At 42.5% G+C, this 22453-nt stretch overlaps 1 pseudogene across 1 annotated transcript; it reads right to left on the bottom strand.

Annotated features, from left to right (window-relative positions):
- Positions 1-15461: 15461 nt before the first annotated feature.
- LOC311168087 (large ribosomal subunit protein P1-like) lies at positions 15462-16085 on the bottom strand (annotated as a pseudogene). Its single transcript has one exon. The product of its transcript is annotated as a large ribosomal subunit protein P1-like (transcript).
- Between the last annotated feature and the right edge of the window lie 6368 nt (positions 16086-22453).

Below are 22453 nucleotides of genomic sequence, written 5' to 3'. Positions count from 1 at the left end.
GAGCTGCAGGCTTGTCACATTTGCCAATTTCTGTGTTGTAAATATTCCCACCAGAGCTGGTTTCAAGCAACCAATGCTTTAATATCAATTTGCCTCATTTTAATATCAACCTGCCTCATTTTCCATAGTCCCTGGCAAACAGTTGATACACAAGGCATATTGGGTGGGCAGGTAGCAAGTTCCCTGGCACAGACCTAGCTGGGAAGGTCCAGGGACCGGGAAAAGGAGGATGAGGTCAAGGGTGATGTCAAGGACATGGGCAGATTTCCCTCTCCAGTGTGGGGTACCTCACCTCACAACCACTGACAAGTCTACTGTCATTGTCATCCAGATACCCTACTTCCCAAAAGGGAAAAGTATATGTCTGGTATTTAGGATGCTATCTGAAACCCTAAGGAACAGCAGTAGCCACAGAGACACCCCAAAACCCAACACCTTTTTAAACTTCTAAAATGTCAAAATGCACTGTGATTTACAGGAAAAAGAAAAGAAAGGAATTTCATTTAGAAAAGATCTTCACCAAACATTGTGAAACCCATAAACCCAATTTTCCCAGGGACCATAAGAAATGCCTATTAGTTCCCCCATAAAGGAAGGAAGGGAAAAGGAATCCCTGAAATTCTTGTTTGGATTTGGTCAGACATAGCTGAGGATCACCCCCAATTCTCCTCACCCCAACCCTGGCCCAATGCAACAGGACCGGTACAATTCCATCACCACCCCACCCCCTCACCGACCTTCTATAGATGATGCTTATGGACGGATAAGACTCCGGACATTCATGGATGATCCACTTAGGACTTCGTTCTGTAGTCCAATGTTAGTCATCAAATGAACTACAAACATGCCTCTGCTTCTAAAATAAAACCATAAGCAGGAGCCAGGACCTGGTTGTACACCTCTCAGGCTTACCCCACCCCCCATGACCCGGCACTGGGTTTCAAGCTTGGTCAGTGTTCAACACACCCTCGTGCTGTCTCTTCTTCCTCTTCCCCCTGCAGAAATCCACCAGGGAATCCTCTCTGAGGGCTGGTGCCGGTCACCTCCAGGTGGCTGTGACAACCTACTCCTCAGCCCAGGACTCAGAGAACTGGGCAGAATTTGAGCTGGCACCAGTAAGCACTGAAGAATACTCAATGAAATGGATTGACAAAAGACTAGGATTATTACACATAACCTAATGGCTCTCAGTGTGTGTGGGCAAGTTGTCCATTGACAAGTCCAGGTAGATGTGGTTCACAGCGCACACGTAAGAAGATGCAGCCCATGTGAATGGTGCATATATTTCCAGCAACCCTCTGGCCTTGCTTCCAGCTGAAAACCCTGCATTTTCTTGATCTAAGGAATCACAGCTAAGAAGCCATTTATTGGGAAAAGGAACGATAAAGGAGAAAGAGTGACCTCTGCTGGGGAGATGAGGTTTTTTAAATTGGCTATTTTTCCCAGCTCCGCCAAGAAAAAAAAAAAAAATGAGCAGAGAGAAAGAGTATGACCATGTCTGATGGTGCACAGGTGCATTGGTGAAGGAAACTCTAGAGGGACTACACCTGAGGGGGTGGGGGAAAACAAATTTTGTTTAAAAATGAACAATGATGTAAAAAAATTAAAAAATAATAATATATAAAAAAAAAAAAGAGTATGACCATGTCTTCCCTGGGACAAATGGCTGTTTTTCCACACTAGTATTTTTTGCGAACTCTGCAGCAAAAAGGTCATTGTTTGGTTCATGAATGCTTTAGTGATGTTTAGAAATGTGATTCCGTGAGGATTTTGTTGTGTTTAACAATTATTCTCTAGAAAAAAATACTCAATTGGGCCTCTCCTGGTGGCACAGCGGTTGAACACTGGGCTGCGAAGCTGCCCGCAGCCTCTGCAGCACCAGTTTGATCCCCGGCCAGGGAGCTACCCACATAGCGCAGTAGACCTCTCCTGTCTCGCCCGCTGCTCCCCTCAGCAGTGTGTTTCAGTCAGTCTGCCTGTTCTGTTCCCTGCTCTGGCTCTGGTAAATTCTCTCACTCTCCCACGCTTCTGACTGTACCCGGTGCTTGTATAAATAAATAAATCTTTAAAAAATAAAAATAAAAAAAATTAAGTCAGTGACTGTCTTTGACATGTCTTTATAAAAAAAAAATAATCGTTTGCTTTATCTTCCTTCTTTTTCGACATTTCCATAATCACATTAAATATGTACAATCAGTTTTAAAATGAAGGAGCTAATTAGAATAAGGGAAAACACAGCCCCAAATGTCTCACCGAGGCTTCCATGTTAGCTAAATGCACATTTTAGGAATTAAAAATTAAGTACTTCCAAATAGGCTCTACATTGCACAATTCAGTGTTTTATGAAAAACTTAAGTTCCTTTGCTTTAAAACTCAGCAACGCTCAAAACAAAACCATTTCCATGCCTCTCTTGAGCTGTTGCTGGGTTTTGACCCTCTAAAAACCTTTCATCACCTTTGACGAGCAAAGGCAAGTGCATGCTACCGGCGCTAATAACATGCAGTGATTAGTCAGACTCGCCCTGATCAGAGGCATCACTTTGGTCTTTAGCTTAGCCAAGTATAAAGCAAAATAGTTCATTTCAAGTTTTCCAGAGAACAGCTGGCCAACATCTTTTTAAAATCCTAATTTTTTTTAATTGTCTAATGCAGCCACTCATGTCATGATTATGTATGTGTAGTGGGGCCTGTTGCGGGCAGGAAGAGCAGAGGGGACACACAGGGGAAAGCGGAATTGGAGCCCCACTCAGACTTCTATCAGCTGGGCTATATTTGGGGGGAATCATAGATCTTTGGGGAAACATAACAATAAAATACATCAGTACCCTATCTAATGGAAACCAGGCTCTATCTTTACCAATATAATCTAATATTCAAATTAAATAAAGCGTTTATTTAAATGCATGTTATCCGCTTTACATAATAAAAAATGGATTTTCGTCAGATGCTTTCCATAAGCCAGTAAGCATTTCCCTCCCACTTCTCCCGGTCTGATGAGAGGCCAGACTATTTCACGGTCAGCACCTCCTGGAAATCTGGCAGAGAGGACACAGAAGGAAAGAAGAGACAATAGCTATTGGCTGGGCCACTGTCCTGGGCGCAAACTGGGGTGGGGATGGAGGAGGGGATTAGTAGTAGGAATAGTTCAAACAGGTTCTTTCCCAGCACATGCCAGGACCCTGTGCCTCAACATTTTATATCATATAATAAATGTATTTACTTTTTCCTAAGAATACCAAAAAGATGGGGAATTCCTTGAAGGTGATGTTTTTTGTTTTGTTTTGTGAAAAGAAAGTAGACATAGAGTTAACAAATTACCAACTACTGGACCTCCCCGGTGGCACAGCGGTTGAGCGCTGGGCTGCGAAGTTGCCCACAGCCTCTGCAGCACTGGTTCGATCCCTGGCTGCCGGGTTCGGGTCCCACATGGCGCACAGACCTCTCCTGCCGTGCCCGCTGCTCCCCTCAGCAGTGTATTTCGTCAGTCTGCCTGTTCTGTTCCCCGCTCTGGCTCTGGCTCTGGTGAATTCTCTCACCTTCCCGTGCTTCTGACTGTACCCAGTGCTTGTAGAAATAAATCTTTAAAAAAAAAAAAAAAGAAATTACCAACTACTAAACGTTAAATTTAAATGCCAATAAGGGGCTTCCCTAGTGGCGCAAGGGGTTAGGCACTGCACTATGGGGCAGGCTGCAGCCTCTGCAGCATGAATTCGATCTGCAGTCGGCCAGGGAGAAACCCACATGGTGCGGCAGACCTCTCCTGACTCGCCCACTTCTCCCCGCAGCAGTTTATTTCAGTCAGTCTGCCTGTTCTGCTCCCCGCTCCGTCTCTGGTGAATCCTCTCAACCCCTGCACCTCTCTCTGGCCTACACCCCAGTTCTTGTATGCATAAATAAATAAATCTTTAAAAAAATAAATACCAATAAGCATGCACATTTTTATTTGATTATTTTTTAGTGAACATTAAGGGTCTAAAATTTCAGTAGTTGGATTTAATATCAGTGACAAGAAATAGTAATGGAAGAAACATCTTTCAAAAATTATGTGTATTTCTTAACAAAAGAGCACTTTACAGTGCTTTAATCGATATTGTAATTCAATAGATAGCTATCAATTAAGTAACTTTCCACAAGGGCTCGATCGTTTCTCTCATTTGATTAATATTTATTAAGTACCTGCTATAGGCCACACACTGTGCTGGACATTAGGGAGACATAGGTTAATAAAGCCAGACACCTTCCTCATCCTTCTGGATCTTACGATAGCAGGCAGGAGCCAGACATCAATCAACTCTTCACACCAATAAATAGAAAATTACAGCAGCGATGAGTGCTACAACCTGGAGGTAGATGGAGCTACAAGAGCGTGGTTTTTCTTAAAGAATTCTGTGAAAAATCCATCTACATAGTAGGTAAATCCAGCATTGTTGAATTCTGGCCTAGAGCAGACCAAGCTCAAATCAAAGAACCAAAATCAACATTTTACAGGCGCAACATGACCAAGCAAACTCTAAGGTTCTGGGTCAAACAGGGGTTCGATTCAATTTAAATATATTTGTTCAGCTCTATGCTGTGTAAAGCAGTGTTTCTAAACTTTCATATGCAGGTGAATTACCTGGGGACCCTGTTCAAATACAGATTGTGAACCTCGGGGTCCAGGGTGGGCCTAGGAATCTGCATTTCCTTCCAGTTTCCCAGATGAGGGCCATGGATCACATCCTGAGTAGCTCTATTTCAGGCCAAAGCACTAAACTAGCAGGACTGTTGTCTCCCACTCCCACCTCCCCAACCCCAGGAGCCCTCACAAGAAGAGTCACAAAGAGGCCACTGAGAGAGGCTCCTGAGTTTCCAGGGCCATTTGGACTGGTGTTTGTGTGGTGGTGTGAAGCAGACACAGCCCAGCCAGGCCATGGGAAAATAAAAGAGAAAAAATTGGTGGAATTCTGCCCTTGCTTCCCCAGCCCTTCCCTCCTATCACCTTGTGGCAGACAGAGCCTGCCACCCTCCCATCAAAACATAGAGACCTGCTCCAGACATCCTCAGTGAAAGAAAACTCAAGGCAGACCAACTGACCTCTGGAATTTATTTCTAGATCCTGTCTCCAAGTTCCCAGGGCTGGAGAATTACAATCTAATCCTGATGGTGGGTCTCCAGTTTGGTTGCATATTGAAATCACCTGGAGGGCTTCAACAGCACTGCTGCTTGTATTCCACCTCCAGAGATTCCAACTAAGTTGGTCTAGAGTGTGGCCTGGGCATCAGGATTTTAAAAACTTTCCAAGTGATTTGGGTGTGCACCCAAAATTGAGAACCTCAGGATTCTGAGTCTCTCGTGAGTCCTTCTCTCTAGGGTCAGAGGATGAGACCTATTTGAGGAGGGGGTGGGGCTAAGAAGCAACATGAAGATAATTTTCTGGGGTCACAGCTCCAGCCCCTGGAACTCATCTATCCCTAACCCTTGAGTTCACTGGGGTCTGCCATTCCCCATAAGCCCTGCCAGGCTGAGTAGTCGGTGTCCTGGGGGCGGGAAATGAGAACACAAATCAAATAACAAGATATTTGAAGAACACAGGCATTTCAAAGTGAAAAGAACCCGGATTACAGATACCAACAGAAGCTGAGATAGTAAAACATCTGGACCAAGTATTTTTAATCAAACTGGTAAATATATTAAAAGATGTGGAAAAGGCCTAATAAGAAGAAACAAACAGCGAGAACCAAACAGAATGTTGGTAATAAAAATATGATAGAAATAAAAAGCAGAGTTGACACTGTTCAAGAACACACTAGGAGACCAGAGTGAAGAAATGTCCCAGAAAGAAGAAGAAAAGTTTCAAGAAATGACAAAATAAACGAAAAACTAAGATATAAAGAAGATAGACACAAAATTAGTAATATTAACATCTTTAAAGACACATCACCCAAAGCAAAGATAGTGAAGGAAAGGATAAACAGATGGGACTACATCAAATTAAAGAGCTTCTAAACAGCAAAAAAGACATTAACCAAAACAAAGAGACACCCCACTTATTGGGAGAAATCTTTGCACACAATGCTAATGATAAGGCACTGATCACAAAGATCTACAAAGAGCTGACAAAACTCAACAAAAATAAAATAAACAGCCCAGTCAAAAAATGGGCAGAAGAGCTAAAAAGACACTTCTCCAAAGAGGAAATGCAAATGGTCAGCAGGCATATGAAAAAATGTTCAACATCACTTGTAATCAGGAAAAGGCAAATCAAAACCACAACTTCACACCACTGAGAATGGCACATATCAAAAAAACTAGCAACTACAAATGTTGGCAAGGATGTGGAGAAAAAGGAACTCTCCTGCACTGTTGGTGGGAGTGCAAACTGGTCCAACCACTATGGAGAGCCTCGTGGAGGTTCCTCAAACTGCTAAACATGGAGCTTCCATATGATCCAGCAATTCCACACCTAGGTATCTCCCCAAAGGACACAAAAACATTAATTCAAAAGGATACCTGCACCTCTGTGTTTATTGCAGCACTATTTACAATGGGTAAGCTATGGAAACAACCTAAAGGCCCGAAAATAGATGACTGGATCAAGAAGATGTGGTACATATACACCATGGAATATAATTTAGCAATGAAAAAAATAAACTCATGCCATTCACAGCAACATGGATGGAGCTGGTAGGGATTATGCTCAGTGAAATAAGCCAGAGAGAACAAGAAAAATACTGCATGGTTTCAATTATAGGGGGAATGTAGGGGGTCCAAATAAGGAATCAGGGGGAAAAAGTAATTATAATAAAGTCAAAGTCAAAATCAAAATCACCAGGCAGCTATAAACCAGAGACATTCTGTAGAGGGAAAGGAGAGAGTAGGATCAAAAGAGGGGTGGGAAGAGCACAAGGGGTATGGAGATGGTGCACAGGTGAATTGGTGGTGGGAATTTCACAAGGACTATAACTGATATGAGAAAGCATACATTGTAAAAAAAAATGAAGAATGATATAAAAATATATAAAAAATTAAAAAATATATTTTTTAAAAAAGATTTAAAAACAAAATTAATAATATTAGCTCAAAGGCGCTCAATGAAAAAGAGATAAAAATGGAAAGGAAGAAATATTTGAGGACATAATGAAAATTCATTTTTCTGCACATGCACACACATGTATCGGTACATCTATGTGTATGCTTTTCTGATTACATATTGTATGTATACATAATATATGTAACATAAAGTATATAATAAACTATACATAATAATTTGTAAATAATAAAATGTATACATAATTTGTTATCTAATAAATACATATGTAATCAGAAAAGCACACCCCTAGGTATATTATAATAAAAGTTAAGAAAAAAATACTTGAGTTCTAAAAGCATTCACGGAAAGGACAGATCACAGATGAAAGAACAAGAGTCGGTTTGACATCAGCAATATTAGATGCAAAAAAATTCAAATATTAGGAACAAATAAAATTATTCTCAAGCATACAAGAAGTTATGCTGCAGAAAGATATGCACTGCAAGTACTTTCAGTTGAAGTATTATGGAAAAGAAAAATCCAGGAAACTCGACAAGTTATTTGTGGAACAAGGATAATCAAACACCTGACAAACTTTCTCATTGCTTAAAAAAGGGGAAAATGGGGCCTCCCTGGTGGTGCAGGAGTTAAAAACAAGCTATCCTCAGCCACAAGTTCCAACCCCTGTGGGCCAGGGAGCTACCCACATGGCACAGCAGTCCTCTCCTACCTTACCTGCTGCTCCCCTCAGCAGTGTATTTCTCAGTAGATCCACCTGTTCTGCTCCCTACTCTCTCTGATGAATCCTCTCACCACCCCTCCCACCTCTGGCTTACATCCAATTCTTGTATGCATAAATAAATAAATATTTTTTAAAAAGAAAGGGAAAGCTAAAGACTAAGAAAAGGAAAAATTATATCTACATCAATCAGAATTAAAAGCCTATGCTGTATCAACCTGATAGGGATAGATGAATGAGAGAGCAGGAAATACTAAATTTTTACCTTAGGCAAAAAATTACAGAGATACAGATATATTATTTAAAATAAAAGTAAGAAAGATTAAAGGAAGGCATTGGAAAAGTGGCACCAGCAGAAAAATTACAATGATAAAAATAGGTCTACATGTGTCACTTCTTATAGCAAAGGTAAATGGATTGAGCTCACCACTTAAAAGACAAGAACTGACATTGGATTTTTTTTTTTTAATTCTGATATGTATTCTTTACAAGGGACATGCTTCAGAAACAAGGATATGCAAAGGTTGAAAGCAACAGAATAGAAAAAGACCCAGTAGGCAGGGCCTCCCAGGTGGCGCAGCAGGTTGAGCACAGCGCTGTGAAGCTCTCGGTGGCCTCTGCAGCACGGGTTCAATCCCGGCCAGCCAGTGAGAATCCCACATGGCTCGGCAGAACTTTCCTGTCATGCCCACTGCTCCCCTCAGCAGTGTATTTCAGTCATCCTCCTGTTCTGCTCCCCGCTTTGTCTCTGGTGAATCCTCTCACCCTCCTGCACCTCTGACCTACCCCAGCTCTTGTATAAAAATGAATAAATCTTTTTTTAAAAAAAAACAGGAATTAAATCATTTATTAAAAAAAACATACTAGGCAAATATTAACCAAGAGAATGCTGACTTAACTATATTTACCCCTCCCAAAAAAAAGGCTTTAAATAAAGAGCATTATTCAGAATAGAAAGTGTTCCCTAAGACCTTGCAATTCCACATCTATGTATAAACCTAAGAGAAAATTGTACACATGTGTACCAAGTGAGGCAGACAAATCTATCCCTCCCTCCTGGTATTCACACCCCCAGCAACCTCCTCCTCTTGAGTAGAGACAAGACTTGCTTCTAACCAATAGAATATGGCAAAGGTGACAGGATGTCACTTCTGTGATTATGTTACATAAAATTAGAACATTTGTCAAGCTAGCAGATTTCTCTCTTGCTAATTTTGGTGAAGAAACTCACCCTATTGGAGAAACCCACATGTAAAGGAGTTGAGAGTGAGCTCTGGCTGATAGCTAGCAGAAAATGGAAGCCCTCAGTCCAGCAACCGAATGAGTTTGAAAGTGACTCCCTCCCCAGTTGAGCCTCAGATTAGCCCACAGTCCTGGGCCACTCCTTGACTGCAGTGTTAAAAGGACTTGAAGGGGAAGGCTCAGCTCAGCCATGCCTAGACTCCCACAGAAACTGAGATAGTGAATCTGTTATTTAATTCACTACAGTTTTTATAATATTGTTACACAACAATAGATAATACAACAGGAGACATACACAATCCTGTCAGTAGTGCTACAAAACAATTTTAAAATATCTAGAAATAACCAAATGCCCATCAGAAGAGAAGGGATGAATATACCATGGTGTATTAACCTACCAGAATGTTTCATTCCTAGCTAGATGTCACCATAGGGATAAATCTTAATGGGAACAAAGTTGGGGAATAATCCCCAGAAGATTGCTTAAGCATGACATCCTTTTATAAAGTCAAAAAACAGTTTATTTTATTTAATGGTTTAAATCAAAAACAAATTAAAATATAAAACAGCTTATTTATAAGGTTAAAGATACAAAGTTTAAGTTATGGATAAATTTCAATCACATTAAACATAAAGTTCTTAGAAAGTTGTACCTAAATTTACTATGTGACCCAACAATACGACTTGTAGGTGTTTATCCAAAAGAAATGAAAACATATCCACACAAAAACCTACATATGAGTGCTAATGACAGTTTTATTCATAATTGGCAAGAACTGGAAACAACTCCAACCTCCTCTAACTGAATGGGTGAACAGACTCCAGCCCCCCATGCCAGGAAATACTACTCAGCAAGAACAATGCATCAATGGGGGTGGACCTCAAATGTATGATGCTGAGTGAGAGACGCCCAACTCAGAGGATTTTCTGTAAAAGGCGGCACTATGGAGACAAAAGCCCATCAGTAGTTGCCAGGAACTGGGTAGAAGGAAGAAATTGACAATAAAAGGACACTGGGGAACTCTTTGGAGTGATGGAAATTGTTGTACATGTTGATTTTAGTGGTAGTTTTACAACTGTACTCCAAAAAATTAAACACTAAGAAGGATAAGTTTTGCTGTATGTAACATATTCCTCTATTAGAAGTGTGTGTGTGTGTGTGTAAGGAAGGAGAGACCACTGCTTGCTTGCTTTCTTGCACTTCTTTGAACATTGCTTCTTTGCTTTGGAGATGGGGCATGTTTTTGATTTTACAACTGTAAATCCCATTTCATTCAAGGTGGGGAGTGACTGAGTCATCATCCAATCACCTGCAAAATTGGGGGAGACCCTTCCCCAAATCAGCAATTCTATTTGTGCCAGATTTACTTTGCCTTGGAATGTCCAGATAAATGCCCCATTAGCAGCCCACAAAGAGATTAAGAAACAATTCCATTTAAGAGAATGCACATTTTAGCAAAACGATCCTTGAACCAGAATGTTCTGCTTCTGTTATCTTTTATGAACCAAAGGAGCAGGAGTTTTGAGGTCACAGTCAGCCTGACCATATTTTGTTCTTATCTCCCTAGTTTCTACTCCATAATGAAATTTAAATAGCTTGCTATCGCTAAGTAAATAATTGGCGCCATAACAGCCTTCTGGAAGCTTTTAATTGTGTCAAACCCGCTCTTCAATTCTAAACATTCCTTACGACCAAATGATATTTAGAGCTCTGGGTGTCTTCTTAGCTGATGGAGATAGGAACAGAAAATGGGATAAGGAGGTCAGAGCTTCCCATTAATCATGGCAATGCTCCTTTATTCAAAGATCGTAAAATGCCTGAGGTAATGTCTTTGACTGGGGGTGAGGGGGAGAATAGGGAGATTTGGGGGGGTTCTGACTGAGAGACAGAAAGTTTGGATTTTAGTCTTCTTGGGGCCCTACCCAGTTTGTGCTTTGGACCTCCTTTTGCTCTACATACACCAGACTCTGTAGCCCGGGGGGTCCCCTCCCCACTGTCCCATGTCACGCACTAGGCTTACCCCCAAGTTCTAGATTAGGGGTGCCTCCCCTTCACCTACACAGCTGTTTGCCCAGAGGTGTGCCTAGGCCTTAACTGTGACCTAGGGACATCACCAAGTGTCTCCACAGGGAGGCTAAACTATGGCATGCAAGAAAGATCCAGGCTTCTCGTGCCAGAGGCTGTAACCCAAGATAAAAGGTCACCCACGGCAAGAGATTTCCATGACTGGAGAGGACTGGCAACACCAGGTGAAATAAATCAAGTCCAGGCCTTCCAGATCCTTTGTGTGCTCTGTGCTTAGAGACATCCCTAGAAGTGGAAGCCGATGAATGAGGGATACTCTCTTTCAAATATCAACACTCAGGCCTGGCAGGACTTAAGAATACTTCCAAATTTATGATGCTGCCTATTTTTCATTTAGTATCCACTAATCAGTTGGTGCCAAACCTAGAAGGCAGAACAGCAGCACCCTGGCCCTCTACCCCAGCTTCCCCCCAGACACGTGGCATTTATTGGTCTGACAGGTCGCACCTGGGCACAGGGGTTATTTTAAGCTCCCGTAGGGAGGAACTGCAGCCCAGATAGAGAGTTACCAACTCAGAGGACCCAGGAGGTTGCTTCCTCTTGCCAGGCCTATTGTAGAGCCACAAAAGGGGGAGTCACCCCACCCTTGGCTCAGCATTGAGGCGCAAACCCCAAGAAGAGTTTATCTCCCCACATAGAGTCAAACTCACAAGACCCAAAACCCCACTTCTCAGAAGCATCCTTGGAAAGTCGCGAATGGGCAACATGCCATTGCCTAAGCTACTCACCTGACTGGGGTTCTAGCCCTGACCTTCTCTTTAATAACTCTGGATTTTTCCTTCCAAAATAGAAACAATTGGACTGATTTTCTAGTTGCCATTTTAATGCAACACATAAAAGATAAAGATGGGGGAGTGGGGTTCTTAATCCTCTCCCCACTGTGAGCACTTTGTGTTAACTTCTGAACCTTTGTGCATTTTCAGTATTATTTCTTAATCTGATTTCCTACCCATCAATATCTCTCAAATGTCTTTCCAGCTCAAGATAAATAACACTATGCCGGGCCTCCCCGGTGGCGCAGCGGTTGAGCACTGGGTTGCGAAGCTGCCCTCGGTCTCTGCAGTGCCAGTTCAATCCCCGGCTGCTCCCCGGCCACCGGAGGAGGGTCCCACATGGCGCGCAGACCTCTCCTGCCGCCCGCTGCTCCCCTCAGCGGTGTCCTTCGGTCCTTCTGCCTGCTCTGCTCCCTGCTCTGGCTCTGGTGAATTCTCTCGCCCTCCCGCGCTTCTGACTGTACCCAGTGCTTGCATAAATAAATAAATAAAATAAATCTTAAAAAAAAAAAAAAAAAACACTATGCCGTCACATTTAATGGCCCCGTCATGTTCTGGGGATGTCTTAAATTAATTCATCGACCCCCCTGTTTAGCTACTCCAGTGCTGACTGTAAGTGAAGGGCTAGATGGCTTTGCACATGCGTGCCTGGCTCCTGAGAACACTCTGAACCCTGGACGTGCTCCATCCAAACCCCAGCCACTGACCAGCTATGCCCGGCCTCCCCTGACCACTCCAGGAAGCTGCCCCCTCCTCGCCTGTCCCCATCCCTATCCCACCCGCCTGCTCCACTCTCTGGTCTGGTCATTAAGTTGTTTCCAGCTACTGGTCATCCAAATCCCTTCACCTTTAATCAAATCTCCTTCAAGCTTCCTCTCTCAGAATCAATATTTCACTTTCAAGAGCCTCCCTGGCTCTGTGCAAATCTCCCCTCTCCTGCACCAACTCGCTCAGGCCAGGCTGGAGGGCACATCCCCAGTAGAGGTCACCAAATCCTCTTTTAAGGAAGTAGCCTGACAGCAGCCTCCTGGAAATCCCTCCCGGCTCATCCCACGGGCACTGTCCTCCCCACACAGCATGTGGCTTCCTGGGGAGCAGCTTGTCACCCGGTATCAGAACTGTTTACCTCCTGGTCCCCATGCCGACAGCCTTCCCCTTTATCCCTGTGCCTCTGCTCCAGCACCACACCTCGCGGAGAAGGCACCTTCACGGTTTGCTGAGTGTCTGCTATAAAAGGCCGCCTTTCCCGGGAAATACTCCAAGCTGTACTCTGAGCATTAAAAGTAATGAGGACACGCATTCCCACATTTTGCCAGAAAAGACACAGCGTGAAGCCTGTGCCTCACTGACTGGCATGACCTCGCCACTAAAACGTGGAGAGCACCAGAGTCAAAGGAGCTTGGTCTTGCTTCTTGGGTTTTCCACCCAGCCTGGCTGACGGCGGGGGCGGGAAGACTGTTGACAGAAACCCCCCAGGTGCCAGCCTGGCTCCCCGGCGCCTCTGGCTGCAAATGCCCCTGTGCTCTGTTCCTGCCAGCTCCGCCATGCACACGCTCCACCCCGCACAAGGGCGTGTCTTCAACAGTATCCAGGGCAGACCACGCTGGTGAAGTTGAGTCCCAGCCTTCAAAGAGGTTACATTCCAAGAAAACCAAACACTAGAAGATAACGTGTGTGAGTTATAAATTTTGGTGCCTGTTCTGAGGGAAACAAAAAAGGAGATTCTTAGTCCTGCTCACCCTCCAGGGGAGTGAGCCAGGAAGGCCTGGGTCAGATGACATTTAAGCTGGAGAAGCCAGCCTGGTGCCTGCAGGGGTCAGAAGGGAACAGCCTTCCTGGACAGGGACCAGCACTCCAGGTGCCCCTGAGGTGGGGAAGTGCATAGTCTGTTTAAGGCCTGGAGCCCGATGAGTGAGGGGGAAAGAGGGTGGATGTGAGTTTGGGGGGGCAGACAGGGTTGAAACATGTAAAGTTCGGTACATGATTTCTGAATTCAGGGTCCAGTTGATTATTATCCTTAAGTTATCTGGATTCAAAATTATTAAATACCTAGGTTTGTTTTGTTGGTTTTTTTTTTTTTTTTTACATCTCCCAGAAACAAGAAAATTATTCTCTTCAACTCTTCAAGGCACATCGGTCCCCAAATTATATCATTAAGTTCAACAGCTTATAATGTTGATGAGAAAAAAAGCAATCCACCCAACATTGAATGAATGAAAAGATGACCCACTTTTGTTACACATTGTTTTACTTAAAGTTGCAATTTCCAAGAATCTGAGGTCAAGGTTAAATGAGGACTTACTGGTCTCAAATCGTAGTCCTGTCAAGATAACCTGCCTCAATAGAATAAATTGGGACAATAGGTAGAAGGAAGAATCACATGAAAATTCTCTGTAACTCAGGCCTCTCTGGTGGCGCAGCGGTTGAACGCTGGGCTATGAAGCTGCCCACAGCCTCTGCAGCACAGGTTCGATCCCACATGGCGCACAGACCTCTCCTGTCATGCCCGCTGCTCCCCTCAGCAGTGTATTTCGTCAGTCTACCCTTTCTGTTCCCCCTCTGGCTCTGGTGAATTCTCTCACCCTCCCATGCTTCTGACTGTACCCAGTGCTTGTATAAATAAATAAATAAATCTTTTTAAAAAAAAACAAACAACAAAAAAATTCTCTGTAACTCAAATTTTAGTGTTTCCAATTTATTTTCATCAAAGAAAGTATCTATCCAAGTCAATGTAGTATTTTTTCTTCTATTTTCAACTTTTTGATTACAATAGCTTCACAAATTCCTTAGCAAAGGAAAAAGAAAAAGGATGCAGGAGGGGTTAGCATGAAGGAGTCATTTAATATCATTTTTAAAATAAGAATGAGGACCCTCCCCCCTTCTCCACCCTCAATAGTGTGGCTCAAACCTCCCTTTCTCTGTTGCCCGCACCTTCCACCGCTCCCACGTAGGGCCCACTTGCACCCACAACTTCTTTCAATGTAGCCATGTTCGCCTCCATGCTCATGTTTACTTGTCTGGCCCCAAATCTAGACCATACCCAGACAAGTGTGGGTGTAAACAGGGTCTGAGTATATAAAGGGGGAGCTATGTTCTGCCTTAGGGAAGGGAGGGCCACACTGGCTCCCTCCAGCCTGTTACTGGGAAATATGACAACATTCACACAAAGTCTTCTTTATTCAGGGCTGTTTGTGAATAAAACTGGCATTGAGCCCTTCTGAGTGTTGCCTTTAATACCTGCCTTCCAGTACTAAGGACACCTCCAACTAGTCAGCTACAGGAAGTTGTCTTTGCAGATTTCCAAACGTAACTGGAATCCCAGAGCACCAGAAAGAAGTGGGGAAAGGCTCAGCAGGCTGGAGAAAGCAGTTCCATCCCAACTGCCTGGATTAACAGCACTCAGCAGGCTGTTTATTCTTATCCTGAAAAATAGTTCCAAAACCAACTCTTTTTGAACCAATTCACTTTGCAGACACATACTGGGGTATTAGAGGCTCTGCAACACTGCCAGCAACTGTGAGGAAACAATAGAAAGACATAATAACTGGCCTTCAAAAATGTTTACTGATTAGAGGTTTATTGAAAGGTTCTTATCATGGGGTGGGAGGGGGTGGTGTTGGCTCAGGGGCATCTCAGCAGGAAGGAGGCACAGCACTGCTTAGCTAACAAGAGAGGTACAAACACTGTGGGGTTTAAAGGAGAATTCCCCACCCATCTGTGAAGATCAGGCACATAGCTCCACAGAGGAACTGAATCTAAATTCTGTTCTGCTTCCCAGGCCTCAGTGTTGAGGAAGGTTCCGGGAGAGTTTGGACCCTGCCATAGCCAACTTTTTTTTTTTTTTTTTTTTAAGAGTTAAAATTTATATTGATCGTGTTACAAAAGACCTTTAGTCAAAAAGACCAAAGCCCATGTCATCATCAGACTCCTCAGATTCTTCTTTCTTTGCCTCTACTTTCTTCTCCTCAGCTGGAGCAGCAGCAGCAGCGGAAGGAGCAGGACCACCTGCAGGGGCAGCCCCTGCAGCTGGGGCAGGCCCACCAGCCCCTACATTGCAGATGAGACTTCCAGTGTTGACATTGGCCAGGGCCTTTGCAAACAAGCCAGGCAGAAAGGTTCAACATTTACACCCGCTGCTTTAATGAGCGCATTGATCTTATCCTCCGTGACCGTCACCTCGTCATCGTGCAAGATGAGAGCCGAGTAGATGCAGGCGAGCTCCAAGACCCAAGCCATGGTGTGGGCGAGGGCTAGACAGACGCTGCCGAGCGCGGTGCTGGTCGTGAGGGGCTCACCCCAACGCGGCCTTAGCTTCCTTGGAAGGACCGAGCACCTTAGCGACAGATGAGGAAAAGGCATAGCCAACTTTTTTTGCAATTTGAATTACAAAAAAAAATCCCTGCGTTTGTATAGGACAAGAAATTTCAGGACAAGAATTGTATAGGACAAGAATTTCAAAGTGAACATGCCAACTAATTGAATGCAAACAAGGTATAGAGATTTTTTTGCACTGCCTTTTGACATACCCTCCACTAGAACTTTTTTGTGGTGTCAGCTGCTATATGTGTACAAGAAAACACCTGAAAACATCATCAAGGGTCTCTGGTTCCTCCCACACCTACTATCAGGCTCCATAACCAAAGTTCTTCATTTAGTGAGAAAGTACATAAGCAGACCAGGGCTCATGGCCAGTGGGGAGGCATGTTCTTTCCAAGAGCACAGCCCCAGAGAGTTACCTTTAGGCCAGGAACATTACCTGCATAGCATGCATGTGGGTAACCTCCCATTCCACCCCAAGCAGACATCACAAGTCAAGCACAGCATTCATTTTCACCAAGTGCAGATGCTATCCCAGAATCCCTTTCAACCTCGTACTCCAGGAGAGCACTGCCAGTCAACAGAGATGAGATCCAAGGGCCATCTCTGCCCTCGATTTTGAGGCAGTCATTGTCTTCCTATGACAAGAACAATGGGGCAGGTAGCAGCCTGAGGGATTTGAGGCAAGTCAGTAAGATGGCCACATCTTAAACAAAATTAATTTGTATGTACAATGTTCCAAGATTTGCTAAAAAAAAAAAAACCAAACTCTTAGATTTCAGTTGACTGGGTTTGAGTTTTAAAATAGGTACAAATATACAAAGATTCCAATTTTTATTTTATTTTTTTTAAAGATTTATTTATTTATGCATACAAGAGCTGGGGTACAGGCCAGAGATGAGGGGGTGAGAGGATCCACCAGAGACAGAGTGGGGAACAGAACAGGCAGACTGACTGAATACACTACTGAGGGGAGCAGTGGGCAAGACAGGAGAGGTCTGCTGCGCCATGTGGGTTTCTCCCTGGCCGTCCGGGGATCGAACTTGTGCTGCAGATGCTGTGGATTGCTTCATAGTGTGGTGCTTAATCCCTTGCGCCACCAGGGAGGCCCAGATTCCAATTTTTAGAGCAGTTAATGTGGGGGCTGTTTAAGTCACTTTACAAAAGAGTTTGCAAAGATTTCTTTAAACGCCAAGTTCCTTTATATCATATGTGTTTAAAACTCTTAACCACCTGAGAGAAAAAGAAAGAAAAAAAGATTAGATAAATACAAATCCCATCTGCAAGGCACTGCAGATATTTGCAAATAACCCCCAAGTGACCTTGAAGCAGCTATGAGAAAATGTGGTTAGATTTGCACATGATTTACCCACACACAGTTCTTCAGAAACAACTAGATTCTTTGAAACAATCACTGGGCTTGACATACAGGGACCTGCCCCTGAATAGCTGTTGGGTGTGACCCTCAGGCCACAGACAGGATGACCTGGTGGAGAGGCAGGAAAGGAGCTGGTCATGCACATTAGGATGTGTCCAAAAGCACAAGCTGACCGCTCTGAAGTAATCCTGAGGTTTTCACCCAGTCCGAGAATAGTCCTTCTCTCTCAGGGGTTACTAAGGTCAACTGGACCAAGCCCAGTTCAATTTAGAGCAGTGGTTGTCAAACTCCATTGTTCCTGGAGAAACTCGGGGCACCCATCTGGCAGACGGAGGTAAAGGAAACATCAGCACTAACACACCCCAACACATGTGTTTCAGTTGGAGGAGCCCTTCTGTCATTTGCTGAGAAAGGGCTTCATGACCTGAAAAAAAAAATGGTTTTGTCCTTAATCACCGATGTAACCTACTCTAACAAGTGGCCAGACCACAGCATGGTGCCCGGAATCAGAACCAATGAACAGATCTTAAGAAAAAGTTTCCTGGGCCTCCCCGGTGGTGCAGCGGTTGAGCGCTGGGTTGCGAAGCTGCCCACAGCCTCTGCAGCGCCGGTTCAGTCCCCGGCTGCTCCCCGGCCACCAGAGGAGGGTCCCACACGGCGCGCAGACCTCTCCTGCGCCCGCTGCTCCCCTCAGCAGTGTATTTCGGTCCTTCTGCCTGTTCTGCTCCCTGCTCTGGCTCTGGTGAATTCTCTCACCCTCCCGCACTTCTGACTGTACCCAGTGCTTGTATAAATAAACAAATAAAAATAAAATCTTTTAAAAAAATAAATATTAAAAAAAAAAAAGAAAAGAAAAAGTTTCCTGCACCAGAGCAGGATATATAGTGCTGGGCTTCTTTAACCTTTTACTTGGAAATAACTGAATTTAGAGAAAAGTTACAAGAATAAAAATAGTAAAAGAATGCCCGCTTTTCTTTTACCTGGATCTACCTATTGCTAAGTTTAGCCATTTGTTTATTAGCTGACAGTCTTTCTCTCTCTCACTCTCTCTCCCCCCCACCTCGCTCTGTGTGTGTGTACATATGTATTTGTTTAATCCTTTAATGCATTATTTATATATAATACCATATATAGAGAGGGGGGGAAATGTATATGTTTCCTTGGTCATTCTTCATCATTTTAGGGAAAGTTACATACATCTGACCACTTAACCCCTAAATGCATCAATTGGCAATTCCTACAAATAGAAACATTTTCTTACCTAACTCTAAAATGGTTTTCACCTTCAGTAAATTGAACATGGAACAATATTTTAATATATTGTCCAGCTCCCAATTTTGTCAGCTGACCTGATAATGTCCTTAAAGCAATTCTCCCTCCACTATAGAATTCAATCTTCAGTCAGAAATTACATTTACCTGTCACATCTCTTTATTTTTCTTTAATCTGGAACATTTCCAGAGCCTTTCTTGGTCACCCATGGTAATGACATTTTTAAGTGTAGTGCTCCCCTCTCCCCATTTTCAATAGAGTGTTTCTCATTTGGAATTCATCTAATGTTTCCTCAAGATTCCAGTTATTCACTCTTTGCTGGAACCCTAAATAGGTGCTCTTGTGTCCTTCTCAGGGTATCATATCCAGAGGCACAAGACATCTCTCTGATTTCATTGTTGATGCAAATTCTAATTAATCAATCAAAATGTCAAATTTCTCCACAGTATAATTACTATCTTTTTCCCTTGGAATTAGTCATCTATTGTCTGTGGAGATTACTTTAAGGCTATACAAATATCCTGCCCCTCATCTAAATTTACTCCTACATTTATTAGCATTTGATGATTCTTGCTTGATCTAATCTTTACCATGATTGCAAAATGATAACTTTCCAACTCCAGTACCTACCCCCAATTCACTTTGCACATGGCATTCCACGTTTCATTGTAAGCAAGGGCTTTGCATTCTGCCCTATATATTTATTCTTAATACTCCCATTGTTTATCTGTATGGACTCATGATTTCTCAGTTTTAATGTATAAGATTCATTATTGTACTTAATTATCTTAGTGTTCAAATTGTCCCATATTTAACCAGTAGGAATCCATTCAAGCTGGCACCTGTGTCCTTGTGACTTACTCCCATCTCTTTGAGAACACTTTCCTGATTTCTAGCACAGCAAAATGTTTCCAGTTCATCTCACACCCAGCCTGCCCTAGCCCTGGAATCAGCTGTTTCTCCCAGAGGTCTGGTTTCCTTTTCAGGGGAATGGTGTAGAAGCCAAGATCTGGGCACTAGGTGAGCTCAGTGTAACTGAGATATTACTGCTTCTTGGTCCTTTCAAAAGACAAAACTTGGCAATAAATGCATGAATGAGCATTATATGTACAAATATATATGCAAATGTGCATAAACACATGTTTAAAGACATGTGGTCCACACTGATACCTCCCAGGATCCTTTTTGCCTTCCCCCTTATTCCCTATAAGAATTCTGGCTCCCAAAAACAATATATCCACTCATTTGCTCAATCCCTGTTTCAGAATTGCTTTTCCCTACAAAGCCTGCTAAAAAGACTTCAGGATTTGTGTGCACTTCCCTCCTATACACACACACACCATGCCCCAACCTAAGAATGAGGGTATATAATCAAATACTACATTCATAAATAACTTGGATTAGTCATTTCATTTTTTCTCTCTCTCTTCTGTGTGGTCATGATATTGATTTGAAACACAATTAGGTGATTTGTTTCCATTTGGTTTTACTTTTAGGGATTTTTCTCCCCTTCCCATCCTTATTAATTTTACTTTTAAATATGTAGAACATTAACATGCTTCTGAAGGTCACAGCTAAGCCAAGAGTTGTACTCAGAGAAGTAGGACCCCTTCTATCTCTCTTCTGCCCTAGTTTTCTTTTGCAAAGATTAGCAAATATTCTTTCTGATTTTCCTTCTTTCTAAAACAAAAGGTAGTCTAGTACATATGTTCTCTTTCACTTCACTTTTTTCTCTTAATACTTCCCAGCAATCCTACCATGTTGGTTGACAGAATCTTGCTCATTCTTGTGTACAGCTGCAATCTCCTATGCTTGGGACTCGAGGTTTCCAATAATTTGTGATTAACAGTAGTGCTACCTTTTGATATTTGGGTATAATATCATATTTGTAAAATATGGTAATGTTACAAATACAAGTATCTATATTTATAATTTAATTAACTTGTGTATTTGTATTTTCATGTCTTTGGAAGAATATCTTCAGGATATATTCTCAAAAGAAGTCATATTGCTGGGTCAAAGGATGAATGCACATAAAGTTCTATTAGGATTTACCAAATTCCCCTCCATAGAAGTTGTACCATTTTTCATTCCCACCAAAAATCTATCATTTCCCCATAGCCTTGCCAACAAGCACATTGTCAAGCTTTTAAATTTTCAAAAATTTGATGGGGGCAAAGTTAGATGTTCAGGAAAGGAACATAGTTATGCCCAGGAAAGATTCATAATGGAAAAATAAAAACAACACATAGAAAGGTCATCGTAGACAATGTGATGGAGGGGTAACCTAATGTGTTTTCATTACAAAGACATAAACTCGAGGTTAAGAACAATGAATGAAAGAAGGAAGGGACTGAACTAACAAAAACCCAAATTATTTCTTAATCTCGGAAGTTAAAAGCATTGTTAAATCAACATTACACACCAGCAAGGAGAGTCAGTTTTTCTGGGTGATGAATGAGTTCTGGGTAGACAGGCATAATGCCAAAATGCATTTTCTTCCTGTTAAAATGCCAAATGCATTTGTTCCTTCCTGTTGAAATGCCACCTTTGCACCCTGTATATATTTATTTGATGGCATTTGTCTCATGTTATTAGGATTATTTATTTTAAGTTTGTCATCTCTCTCAGATGGAGAGCTTATTGAGGCTGGAGCTACATTTTGTTCCTATCTGTAGCTTTAGGACAGAATGATTACAGAAGAGTTAGGTCTCTTTCAATTAAATCTTGGTTGAGGGAAAGGGAGGAGACATGGAACAGAAGATGGAAATATTTGGTAACAACCTAGAATAGAGACACTATATATTGAAAACATCGAGGTTCATGCCAATGTGAGATTTGTTCAGAGAAAACATTTTTCCTACTTACTACATCTTTTCCATAAGATATTTTCTAAACATATATTTAAATTAAAATCCCCAACAGAATAAGAAGAAAATGTCACATCCCAGCGATGATGGCTAATGCCCAGTAAGAACAGAGGGAAAAAAATTGAGACTTCTGCATCTTGTCAAGATTAATCTCTCAGTGCCTAAGAAAATCTCCAAGCTGTCATTACTGGTGCCAGCACAAAGCAATACCTTGGTGAGAAATGGAAGGCAGTGGAGTCCAACGATGGCATACAATTTAAGTACAGAATCATTTACTAGGAGGCATTAATGACTAATAAGGACTCATTATCACTAATGTAATAAATAACTAAATGAGAGCTTGCCAACACTTTCACATATGAATTCTTTGAATCCCATAATCTCAGGAAATAAGTTTTGTGATAAACCTTTTACAGAAGGGAAAGCCAGGTCTTACTTTATCCCATGATCACTGGCTTCTGATTTTATGGACTCTATGATTACAAACTGCAGGTCTAAAGCACTGAGTTAAATCCTAACAAGCGATTAGAATTGACTGGAGAAATAGGAACCCAACTGTAATTAAGGAATTTGCTAATTGCCTTTCGTTCTGCAGACATTACTCCATTCTTGGTCTTTAGCCCTGGCATGGCCTTGACCTTAATCATACTTTCAGCAAAACAGAAATGGCAGGTTGAGAATATTGTACCCAAGTTATATTTGGCTATAAAACAATCACTCATGTCCTGTCTAGAACTATATCCCAAGCCCTTGGAGCACAGAGCTAC

The sequence above is a fragment of the Talpa europaea genome (genome assembly GCF_964194135.1).
Source record: "Talpa europaea genome assembly, chromosome: 1".
Lineage (NCBI taxonomy): Eukaryota > Metazoa > Chordata > Mammalia > Eulipotyphla > Talpidae > Talpa > Talpa europaea.
This window is presented reverse-complemented; position numbering and strand designations above follow the sequence as displayed.